The sequence below is a fragment of the Lissotriton vulgaris genome, chromosome 3_1, assembly GCF_964263255.1.
Source record: "Lissotriton vulgaris chromosome 3_1, aLisVul1.2, whole genome shotgun sequence".
Taxonomy (NCBI): domain Eukaryota; kingdom Metazoa; phylum Chordata; class Amphibia; order Caudata; family Salamandridae; genus Lissotriton; species Lissotriton vulgaris.
In genome coordinates, this window is record NC_141689.1 from 590,034,171 (window position 1) to 590,044,716 (window position 10,546).

Genomic DNA, 10,546 nt, shown 5'->3' on the forward strand with positions numbered 1-10,546 from the left:
CTTGGGGTATCCGGATGGGAACAAGGATACATGTGGTGTCAATGTACGCCAACAACACAATGGTGTACCTTCTGAGCCCCAGGTCAGCAGTCCCGGAACTCCTTCGGGAGCTAAATAGTTTTGGCGAAATATTGGGTCTTTGCCTCAATCCAGGGAAATCTAAGCTGTTCCCAATGGGAAGCCTGCAGAGGGTGGCGGGAGTAAGCTGCCTGAGGTGGGGATGAGCTGGGTCACTGATACTGTCCGTTACCTGGGAGTCAGGCTGATACACACACAAGAAGCCTATTTAGAACACAATATGGGGAGTTGTGTAGAAGGTGTTGCTAAGTCAATTGCGTATTGGCGGGAGCTCTCTCTATCTTTGATGGGGCGGGTTGCCCTCATAAAAATGGTAATCCTCCGACGATGCTTAAATGTACTACAAAATTCCCTCTATCACATTCCATGGGTGTACGTGCAGATTGGACCATCTATTAGTTGACCTCTTATGGGGATCCAAAAGGAAGAGGGTGAAATTAGACACATTACAGACGACTTGGGAGCAGGGGTGTGGGGTTGGAGGTTCCTCTGTTGAGCTTTTATTATATAGCAACGCAGCTTTAACATGCAGTACAGTGGTTAGACGAGCACGACAATTGGGAGAAATGGCTTTTGGAGGGTACATATCCGGGGTCCTCTTTATCTGACCTTCTTATGATGGGAGCGGGGGTAACAATGAGATTCCCCTATATTATCAGGCATGTGGCTGCAGTTTGGGAAATTGCAATAAAAGAGTGGTGAAGCTTGCACCATACGCCCCGGAAGTCCCGCTACAGGCAGTGATGGCATTTAAACAAATTAGTCGAACCATGGCAATCAGTAGATGGACAGAGGGGGGCTGTTGTATGATGGGCGATATGTACTCGGAACAACGGATGCTCACAAGGGAGGAAGTGTAGTCGACGTTCGACATGGGCAGGGGGCAGTACCACCAATATGCGAAGATCTCGGCGGTGGCACGAGATCTGTGGCTGATGTTTCCAGAAGTGCCACCCATTGTTGCCACTCTGCAGGCTCTTGTGTCACTGGCGGGGGGACAGCAGTTGGTGTCACATATATACAGGGCGCTATGAGACGATTTCTTCATGAACCCGCTTCTGGTTCAGACCAGATGGGATGGGCTATTGAAGGACCCTCTGACGGACTTAGAATGGAAGAGAGCGCATGAGGGGGTTAAGCAAATCAGTTCCAATGTGAGATTTAAGTTTACCCAATCTAATATTGTTCATAAAACATACCTCACACCACACATACTGCATAAAATATACCCAGATCGTCCAGCTAGTTGTCCTAGGTGTGGTCATTTGGACGCTCAGTTCTTGCGTATGATAAGGGAATGGTAAGAACTGCGACTGTTCTGGAGGCAGGTACTGGAACACCTGAATGGTTTTGGGGTGGTCGCTATCTTACTCCATTAGGGAACTACTCCTGGGACTTCTTCTAGTCCCAAGGGTAAGAAACTCACTCTACGATTCATACAGCTGGGATTCGTGGTGGCCAAAAGAAGGATTGCGGTTTAGATGGATGAGCTCACTGCCCCCTACGGTGGGAAACTGGGTAAAAGATCTGAGAGTGTGGGCCACAGCAGAGCTAATTCGAATACGGCGTGTTCGAAGAGATGAAAAATTGGAGGATGACGCGAGGTTGTGGTATATCATGATCTCAGAAATCCCTATAGGTGAGACCCCCAGCTTACAAGTGACTGAGAGAATGCGTGATGACAGTATCGGAACAGATGAGAGGGAGTGGGCAGGGTGCGGCTTTCGGTAGTAGCATACATTAGAAGCCTACGGTATGGAACCCAGTGACCTAGTTATCGACTAAGCGGTGAAGTTTCTCACGTGTGACATAGGGGTGGGTGGAGGGTGGGGAGGGATAAGTTGGAATTGTTGGGTTTTATGGAGGAGAGAGCAATTGTTATATCTGACTAATGTACATGGCGAGTTCATGCTGGACCGTCAATATGAATATATCCTTTGCAGTTGCAGAGGTATTATTTTCTTCTCTATGTGCACTATTTGTAACTCTAAAGTTTGTACCTCTTTGAGTTGTCATGAATGTATTATTATCCTGGTCGGATGGACATTCAATAAAAATGTTAAGAAAATACAAATAAAATAGTCTCTGACCCAGTCTGTGCTCAATAGTTGCTGAGCATGTTTTCGATGCTGTATAGATACCCCCTTGGAGGGACCTTTAATGCATATGCACTGCTTTTAAATATAGCTTCTTTATTATAGATTTTTTCTGTATACTTTTCCAGTACACTGTCACTTTTGATGTACAATTCTCACTTTTTATTTTATTTCTGTGCTCTCCACAGATACACACGCTTAGACAACTCAGTATGGCATACAGAGTAGCACAGTGGATCCAATTTTGGATCCTTATGATTTCAAAATACATTATGAGACACATATCAGGATAATAGAGAAAGGTTTTTGACCAGGTTCACTGGCCATATTTTTGGGAGGTCTTAAAGAGATTTGGATTTTGTGCTAATCTAATAAAGGCGGTTCAACTTTTGTATAATTCACCAAGAACAAAAGTGTTAGTAAATTGGGAGCTAACCGATTGGGTTAATATATTATGTGAAACTAGACAGAGATGTCCCCTGTCTCCGCTCTTATTTAATATGTACATTGAACCATTAGCGATATGGATCAGAAAGGATCCTGCCATCATTCCTTTTATATATGGGAATCTTGAGATTAAGTTAGCTCTCTATGCAGACGATCTTTTACTTCATACCCTGAATCCACAACTGTCTATTCCCATACTAATGGCCAAAGCCGCAGCATTTGGGAGGATTTCAGGATACAGAGTGAATACAGATAAGACCGAAATTATGGAATGGAACCAACCAAAACAACAACTACAGGCAAAATCGAGCATGTGCTACCTTGGCATTATAATCATGCAGAAATTGGCGGAAGTCACTAAGGTGAATTGGAAAAAGATCAGCCAAGAAGTAGAGAGACTGCTGGTCAGATGGGCAAATCTCCCTCTAAATTTGTACGGTAGGGTAAATCTCATTAAGATGAGTATTTTACCCAAAATTACATTTCTTTTTAACTCCATACCACTATTATTTGATATAAGGGAAATTGCCAAATTTCAAGGGAGGCTAGGAAGCTTTATTTGGGCCTCTAAGGGCTCTTGCATATCTTGGAAAAGGTTAAGGAGGAGACTGAAGAAGGGGGGGAATAGCTCTAGCGGATCTGATGACGTATGGGCATTCATTTTTCTTTAAGAACTGTAGGATGCTTCTAAATAGGGTTGATAGTTTTGCTATAGGTACCCTCTTTGGGGCAATGCTTGGAGAACTAAGGGGGGGCCAAGACCAATTCTTGTTCAAGTTGGAGATCCAAAGTTCTTAAAAAAAAGTAAGATTGAAGATTTTATTGGGGGCTTTGAAATTATGGGTCCATATCCAGAAAAAAATAGGAATTCCATATCATACATCTAGGGCCCCGATTTGGGAATTTCCAGGGACCCCCGACTGCTTGAATGATTCACTTAGTCTCCCATTAAAGAATTCTGGTATTTTCTGTTGGGGAGATTTGAAGTCAGGAACCGAGTTAGTCGGCTGGGAAACTTTGAATTTAATCACAGGGGGCAAACTAACCAGGTTTAAATATTATCAGCTCTCTGCGTGGTGGGGGAGTCAAGATTGGAATGAGAGGAACATGATACCTGGTTAGATCAAGCGCTAACAACTGGTGTTGTCAAGAAGGAGGTAGCTTTGTGGTATCATGCTTTGATCAATGCAGAAGACGATTTAGATAGAGATATTCAGAGGTTCTGGGGGGATGAAATCTTGAATATTAATTTGAGGGAAGTTTGGATGGCCTCCTTTGCATTGCTTAGAGAAGCTGTGAAACCTGCCTATCTAAAATGTAATCAGTTTTTCACTGCATATAGGGTATATTGGTCCCCGGCAAGATTAGAATAACTTTTTGGAACACATTATGAATACTCAAGATGTAAGGATCCTGCAGCTGATGATCTTCATATGTTTTTAAAATGCCCAGAAATTGCGAAGTTATGGTCTGAGGTGTGTCAATTCTTAACTGAAGTTACAGGTATTACTGTGATGGTCAGTCCCGGTCTGGTGTTTTTTGGAATTTGGCAAGACAGCACTACTAACATTAGTAGATTAGACGCAAGATTTATTTTTAATGTAACTCTCTTAGGAAGACGAGACATTTGTAAAACAAGGAAGGCGAATGTTCCACCTCACTCTCTGGAATGCAAAAAAAGTGCTATATATATAAGTAAACAGGACCTATGGTGTGATTCCAGTAGTCGAGAGAAAGTATGGGTTAAGCTGGTGGACTGGATCCAAAAAACCTGAGGTCCAATGATTAAGCCAATGTTGAGCTGTTGCTCCTGTTTCTCTTCCGTGTTACGGGCATTCCAGGGAAGGGTGGAAATGGAAACAGATTTTCTCTCTTGAGTGGAACAGACTCCAACCTGGTCAGGTTTACCGGAGAGGGATAGGAGTATAGCCAGCAAGTAAATTGGCAGAATGAGGACTAACAAAAAAAAAGAATAATAGAGAATTCTCATAGTATACAGGGTGATCGAGCTATCATTGTAAATGGTTGGAGCCTATTATTCAGCACTCTCAGTTGCCCTGTTTTTGGAGCATGTTGGCACATCTTTGCACAGACTTCTTTTTTACCATGAGTTTAGTACTAGCCACATTCTCATGGGTAATTTTCCCTTATCTTATGTACTGGGACCCGGAATGCGCGAGGTGCCTTTTGCCCACTTGGGCTCTATTGTTTGTGGTTATATGCTTTCTATTTGGGCTATTCCCTATGTGTGTATTTGTTTTCTGGGCCTATGAATGCATGTGGTACCCTGCAGATACATTTTCCTCTATTACTCAGATTGTAATTATGATATAATAATGCATAAACTCTCTTTTTCCCTGATTATTAACTCATGAGACCCTAAATGCAGAAACGCCTGTTTACCACTTGGGTTTCTAGGCATTTTGTTTCATGGGTATATATTTATCTTTTATGCATATAATTGTTGTCTTTGGGGTTTACTGAATATAGCTGGCACTATACAGTACCCGTTTTTATGAGCCTACCTTGTAATTATGAATATACTTTCATCGTGAGCCGACTACTTTACTAGAAGAAAAACGCGAATGCGGTTTCAATTTAGTGCTATAATTATTGGGGCAGACTTTATTTTGGCAGCCGCAAGGATGGGTGAACTTTTTTTTACCATTCCACATAGTATGATGCAACTCAAAAGTAGATGATTGAATATATTATCAATTCTGTAAATTCATCATATACTCTTTCATTAGGCTGTACTTTTAGGCCTTCTACCCTGATACTCTATTGCCATATTTAAAAGGTATGATTTTGTTCATTCTGTTAGATTAGAGGTTTTTCCATCACTCTATGTATTCAACCATATGTTAAAAATATGTAGATTTGCACTTTAACATGGCCGCCACTAAGCTACTGTATTTCAAAGACGTGTTGGTCCGTCCTCTATGGTGTTACTCTATAACCAGATGACTTAAACCAGTGGATCGTAGGTGTTCCCCACCTGTGACCAAGGTGTGAAGCGCACTGAAACGCGTTGGGTGTTTGTTTCATGCACTGCCAAACTTTGATTTAAATCCTTATGCTTCATGAACTGCTGGATTGCACGCCATTTATCATTAAAGGAATCGCACTGGTACCTGGGAGTATTCATTGGATGTTAATGGATAGCCTCATCCGGGTGTGAAAAACTGTCCCTTTGGAATGAACAGTCATGGAGAGTTGGCTATATACATATATATGGTAGTTTTTACAGAAGCTATAATTGCACAGATTCATATTCATACATCTTAACCTCTTAACTGCGGAGTCTTTTCCAACCCCAGTGCTGAGCCCTTTTTTTGCTTTTGGGGGTATTTTGTGCTTACGCCTCTATACCTGTTTTCCCACATAAGGTATCCACGCCAAATGTGCGTCCTTTTTCCCAACATCCTGCAGATTCTAAAGGTACCCTCAGTTTGTGGATTGCCCTGGGGGGAGTGAATAAGTGGCCGAAATATAGCTAAAGTTTAAGTTTGGGTTTTGTGGCGAAATTGGGAAAAAGTGTTGTGCAAGAAAAGTCTGTTTTTCCTAAAAATGGCATCAACGAAAGGCTTGCTGTGCTAAGATCACACCTTCTCATTTTTCCTAATGTTTGTGCTTTCAATCTACTTTCAGTTAGTGGTGGAAACAGCTATGAAATCCATGCCTGATGCTAGAAAGTTATACATTTCTGAAACATAGACAACATTATAAATTCAGCAAGGGTCATTAGTGAAGATCACTCAAGGCCCCCCCCCAAAAAAATTGTTGAAATGAAAGATATGAAAAATGATTAAGAAATAAATGCTTTTTGTGGCAACTTTTTTATCTTTAACACTTCTTTTCACAATTGCTTATTTACAAAAGCAATGCATAGATAAGTCTGCTTCTGGTCACAGGGATTTATAGGGTTTGTAGGTTGTCCAAGAACCCGAGGTACCCAGTGCCAACAACCGAGCTGCACCTTACTATGATTTTCATTGTGTACTGCATATAGAGCAATTCATATGGTAAAATATAAAGAGAGAAAAATGGGTATGAATTAATATACAGCAGATGCTGAGTTTAGAAGCAGAGTTTTTTTTTAACATCTCTGCATTTGTGGGTACACATACTAGCATGTGATTCAGTGGGCTGGTTGCAAAATGTCTTCTTTCTTACACACAGGGTTACATTTTTGAAGGCACAAATAAGGTGAAAACAAATTTGGAATAACAAATATTCTACTATTCTATGTTCTTGCATGTTTCTCAATACAAATGGAACTGCGTTTGTGCCTTACACCTGCAACACAAAACACCCCAAAACACGTTAAGGAGGCTTCACATTTTACCCACAAAATCCTTGCTTTATAACATAGGTAGTTGCGGATTTGGTACCCTAGTTCATCTGCCACCAACGGAAGCCTAACATACCCAGACATTTCAGAAAACTAGATACCCGGGGATGTCCAGAGTGGTGTAACTTCTGTGGTTCTAACAAGGGGTTTTAAACCAGTAGCCCTTGCAATCCTCAAACTGTACTTTAAAAATCACATTTTCCTCAGATTACTGTGAGGAAAAGAGTTGTAATCTGTGGGGAGGCACACATTTCCCACCACCCAGCATTCCTCGATATCTTCAATAAAAATGGTACCTCACTTTTGTGGGTGGGCCTAGCACTCTCAACAGGAAATGCTCAAAAAGCAACATGGACTGATCCTTCCCTTAAACGTATGTTATCTTTAGAACAATCCTTTTCTGCAATGTTGGTGGCTGCAGAATGTGTGCCCTTGCTCAGTCAGCACCTAAGGGAAATTAATCAAACCTGTACATTTCTGAAAACTAAATACCGTAGGGGGTCCAGGATGATATGACCTGCTTGGCTCCAACAAGGTTATTTTAACCAGAAGCCCTTGCAAACCTAAACTTTGGCCAAAAACACACATTTTCCTCACATTTCTGTAAGTGAAAGTTCTGGAATCAGCGGGGAGCCACAGATTTAAACCACACAGTATTCCCCCAAGTCTCTCAATAAAAAAAAGCCCCTCACTTGTGTTGTTGAGCCTAGCCCCAGTGACAGGGATGGACCCAAAACGCAACATGACAGATCAATGTTTTCCACTGAAAAATGACCATTTTGTGCAATTTAGTTACCTGTGGATTTTGGTCCTTACCTCTGCTAGCACCTAGGAAAATCTACCAAATATGCACATGTTTGAAAACTAGACACCCCGGAGAGTCTAGTGTGTCATGATGTTTGTGACGTTTATCATGTATTTTTCTCAGAAGCCCTTGCAAACTTCAATGACATACGTGCCCTCCAAGACCAAGGCCACTCCACAGCCCTCATCCTACTCGATCTATCAGCGGCCTTCGACACCGTCTCCCACCACACATCGTCAGACTACACAACGCCAGCATACATGGAACAGCCCTGGATTGCATCCGCTCATTCCTCACCGGAAGAAGCCAAAGGATCAGACTACCACCCTTCCTCTCCACCGCCACGATGATCAACTACGGATTCTCACAGGGGTCATCACTGAGCCTGACCCTCTTCAACATCTACTTGGCCCCCATCGCATCCATCGTCTGACAACAAGGCCTCAACATCGTATCTTACACCGACAACCCTCACCTCATCCTCTTCCTCAGCAAAGACGCCACCATCGCCCAGCATAACTTCCAGAAGAAAATGCAAGACCTCGCAGTCTGGATGACCAACAGTTGCCATAGCTCAACTCTGAGAAGACAGAAGTCCTCATCCTCGGAACAACCCCCTCAGCTTGGGACAGCACCTGGTGGCCGACCGCCCTCGGAAGCCCACCTACCCCCTCAGACCACGCCAAAAACCTCGGCATCGTTCTTGACTCATCACTCACCATGAACCGACAGGTCAACGCAGTCACCTCCAGCTGCTTCAACACCTTCTGAATCCTCTGCAAAACCTTCAAATGTATCCCCCCAGAGTCAAGGAAAACAAGCACCCACGCACTCATCACCAGCAGACTGGACTATGGAAATGCCCTCTACGCCGGCATCAACAAGCCCCTGCTCCACAAACTCCACACAAAACAGAACACCGCCGTCAAACTCATCCCCCAGCGCGAACACATCAGCCAACACCTACGTAAACTACACTGGCTCCCTGTGGAGCAAAAGTCCCCTGCAAGGTCCTTACTCCCACCTACAAATGCCTACACAACAACGGACCCAAATACCTCAATGACAGAATCAACTTCCATGTATCCAAAAGAAATCTCCAATCTACCAAATTTGCACTGGCCGAGACCCCACGAATCCACAGAGAAAGATCCTCCTCCCACATTGCAGCCAAGACTTGGAACGAGATACCGGAAGACATCAGGCACGCCCCCTCCCTGAACACCTTCAGGAAGGCCCTCAAGACCTGGCTCTTCGGCTAAACAGTTCTGCAGACCTCCCCGCCTCAGCGCCTTGAGACCCTCACAGGTGAGTAGTGCGCTTACATTTCCCTGATTGATTGATTGATTGATTGATTGAAACTTTGGCTACAAACACGCTTTATCCTCAAATTTCTGGAATCTGTGGCGAGCCACACATTTCCTACCACACAGCTTTCCCCCTCAATAACAATGGCACCTAATTTGTATGGATGGGATAGGTCCTGCAACTGGAAAGGGGCCAACACTCAACATAGACACATCAATGTTTTTCACTGAAACCCAACCCTTTTTTTCTTGCTTAGCTGTGGATTTTTGGCTCGAGTTCAGCTTGCACCTAGGGAAACCTACCAAACCTGGACAATTGTGAAAACTAGACACCCAGGAGAGCACAGAGTGGTGTGAATGTTTGTCTCTCACCAGGTTATTTTACACAGAACCTTGCAAACCTCAAATGTTGGCTAAAACCACACATTTTTTCTTATGTTTCTGTATGCCAAAGCTCCTGAATTGACAGGGATCCACAAATGTTCTACCATCATTCCTTCATATTTCCCAATAATGGTATTCCACTTGTGTTGGTGGACCAAGAGACTGCCCCACAAAAGCCATTAAAGTGCTACATGAAGAGATCAGCGATAGAGGGAGCAGCGCTAAAGACATTTTTGAAAACAAAATACCAGAAGATTTCAGAATGGAGTGCTTCATGTGGACCCCATGAGGTTGTATTGCCCACAATGCCTGTTTAACCTTTAAACGAGCCTGAAATAACATATGTCCTTATATTTCTTTGATTGAAACTTGCAGAATCAGCAGGAATCCGCAAAATTCCTACCATGTCATGTTACCCCAAATTGTTCCGATTAAAATGCTGCCCCAATGCTGTGGCAGGATCTAGTACCCGCGACAGGAATGGATCAAACCAAGATCATTGGGAGTCCCCTGCAGTACAACGTGAAGTAGGTTGGCTCATCTTTTGTCCATAGTTTCTCTCAACTGTGCTACTGTTACAATGTATTAGGGACTGGTCTCTGATTCTTTCGTTTATTGGTAATCCAAACTGACAGGAGGAAGACAGCTTCCTTAAAAAGTCTTATTTTCTCCTTGTGCTATCCTGACATGAGCTCGGCAATAATTATGATATGTTTCAAACAAATGCCATATTCATTCAACTCTCTTGCAGCATCCTGTTCTAACCCTGCAAGGTCTCCAGCATTTCCCATCTTTATGTTCCTAAACAGTGTAGTAACAAGGCAAACTTATGCTTTTTTCTTGAATTTACTCCACACACCTACACAGAGGGTCATAATTATGAAAGTTGTGGCACAGGGTAGCACAACAAGTCACCTTGATGCACTGCCCTTCCTCACAGAGAAAGAGTAGGAATGCAACCTATTTTTCCAATACAATGCATTCCTGTACTTCCCCCTGCGCTAGTGCAGTTTTGGCAGCTTAGCTCCAATGCGGAACCCTTGCACCATGGTGCATTGTGCCTGTGTTGTAGGCA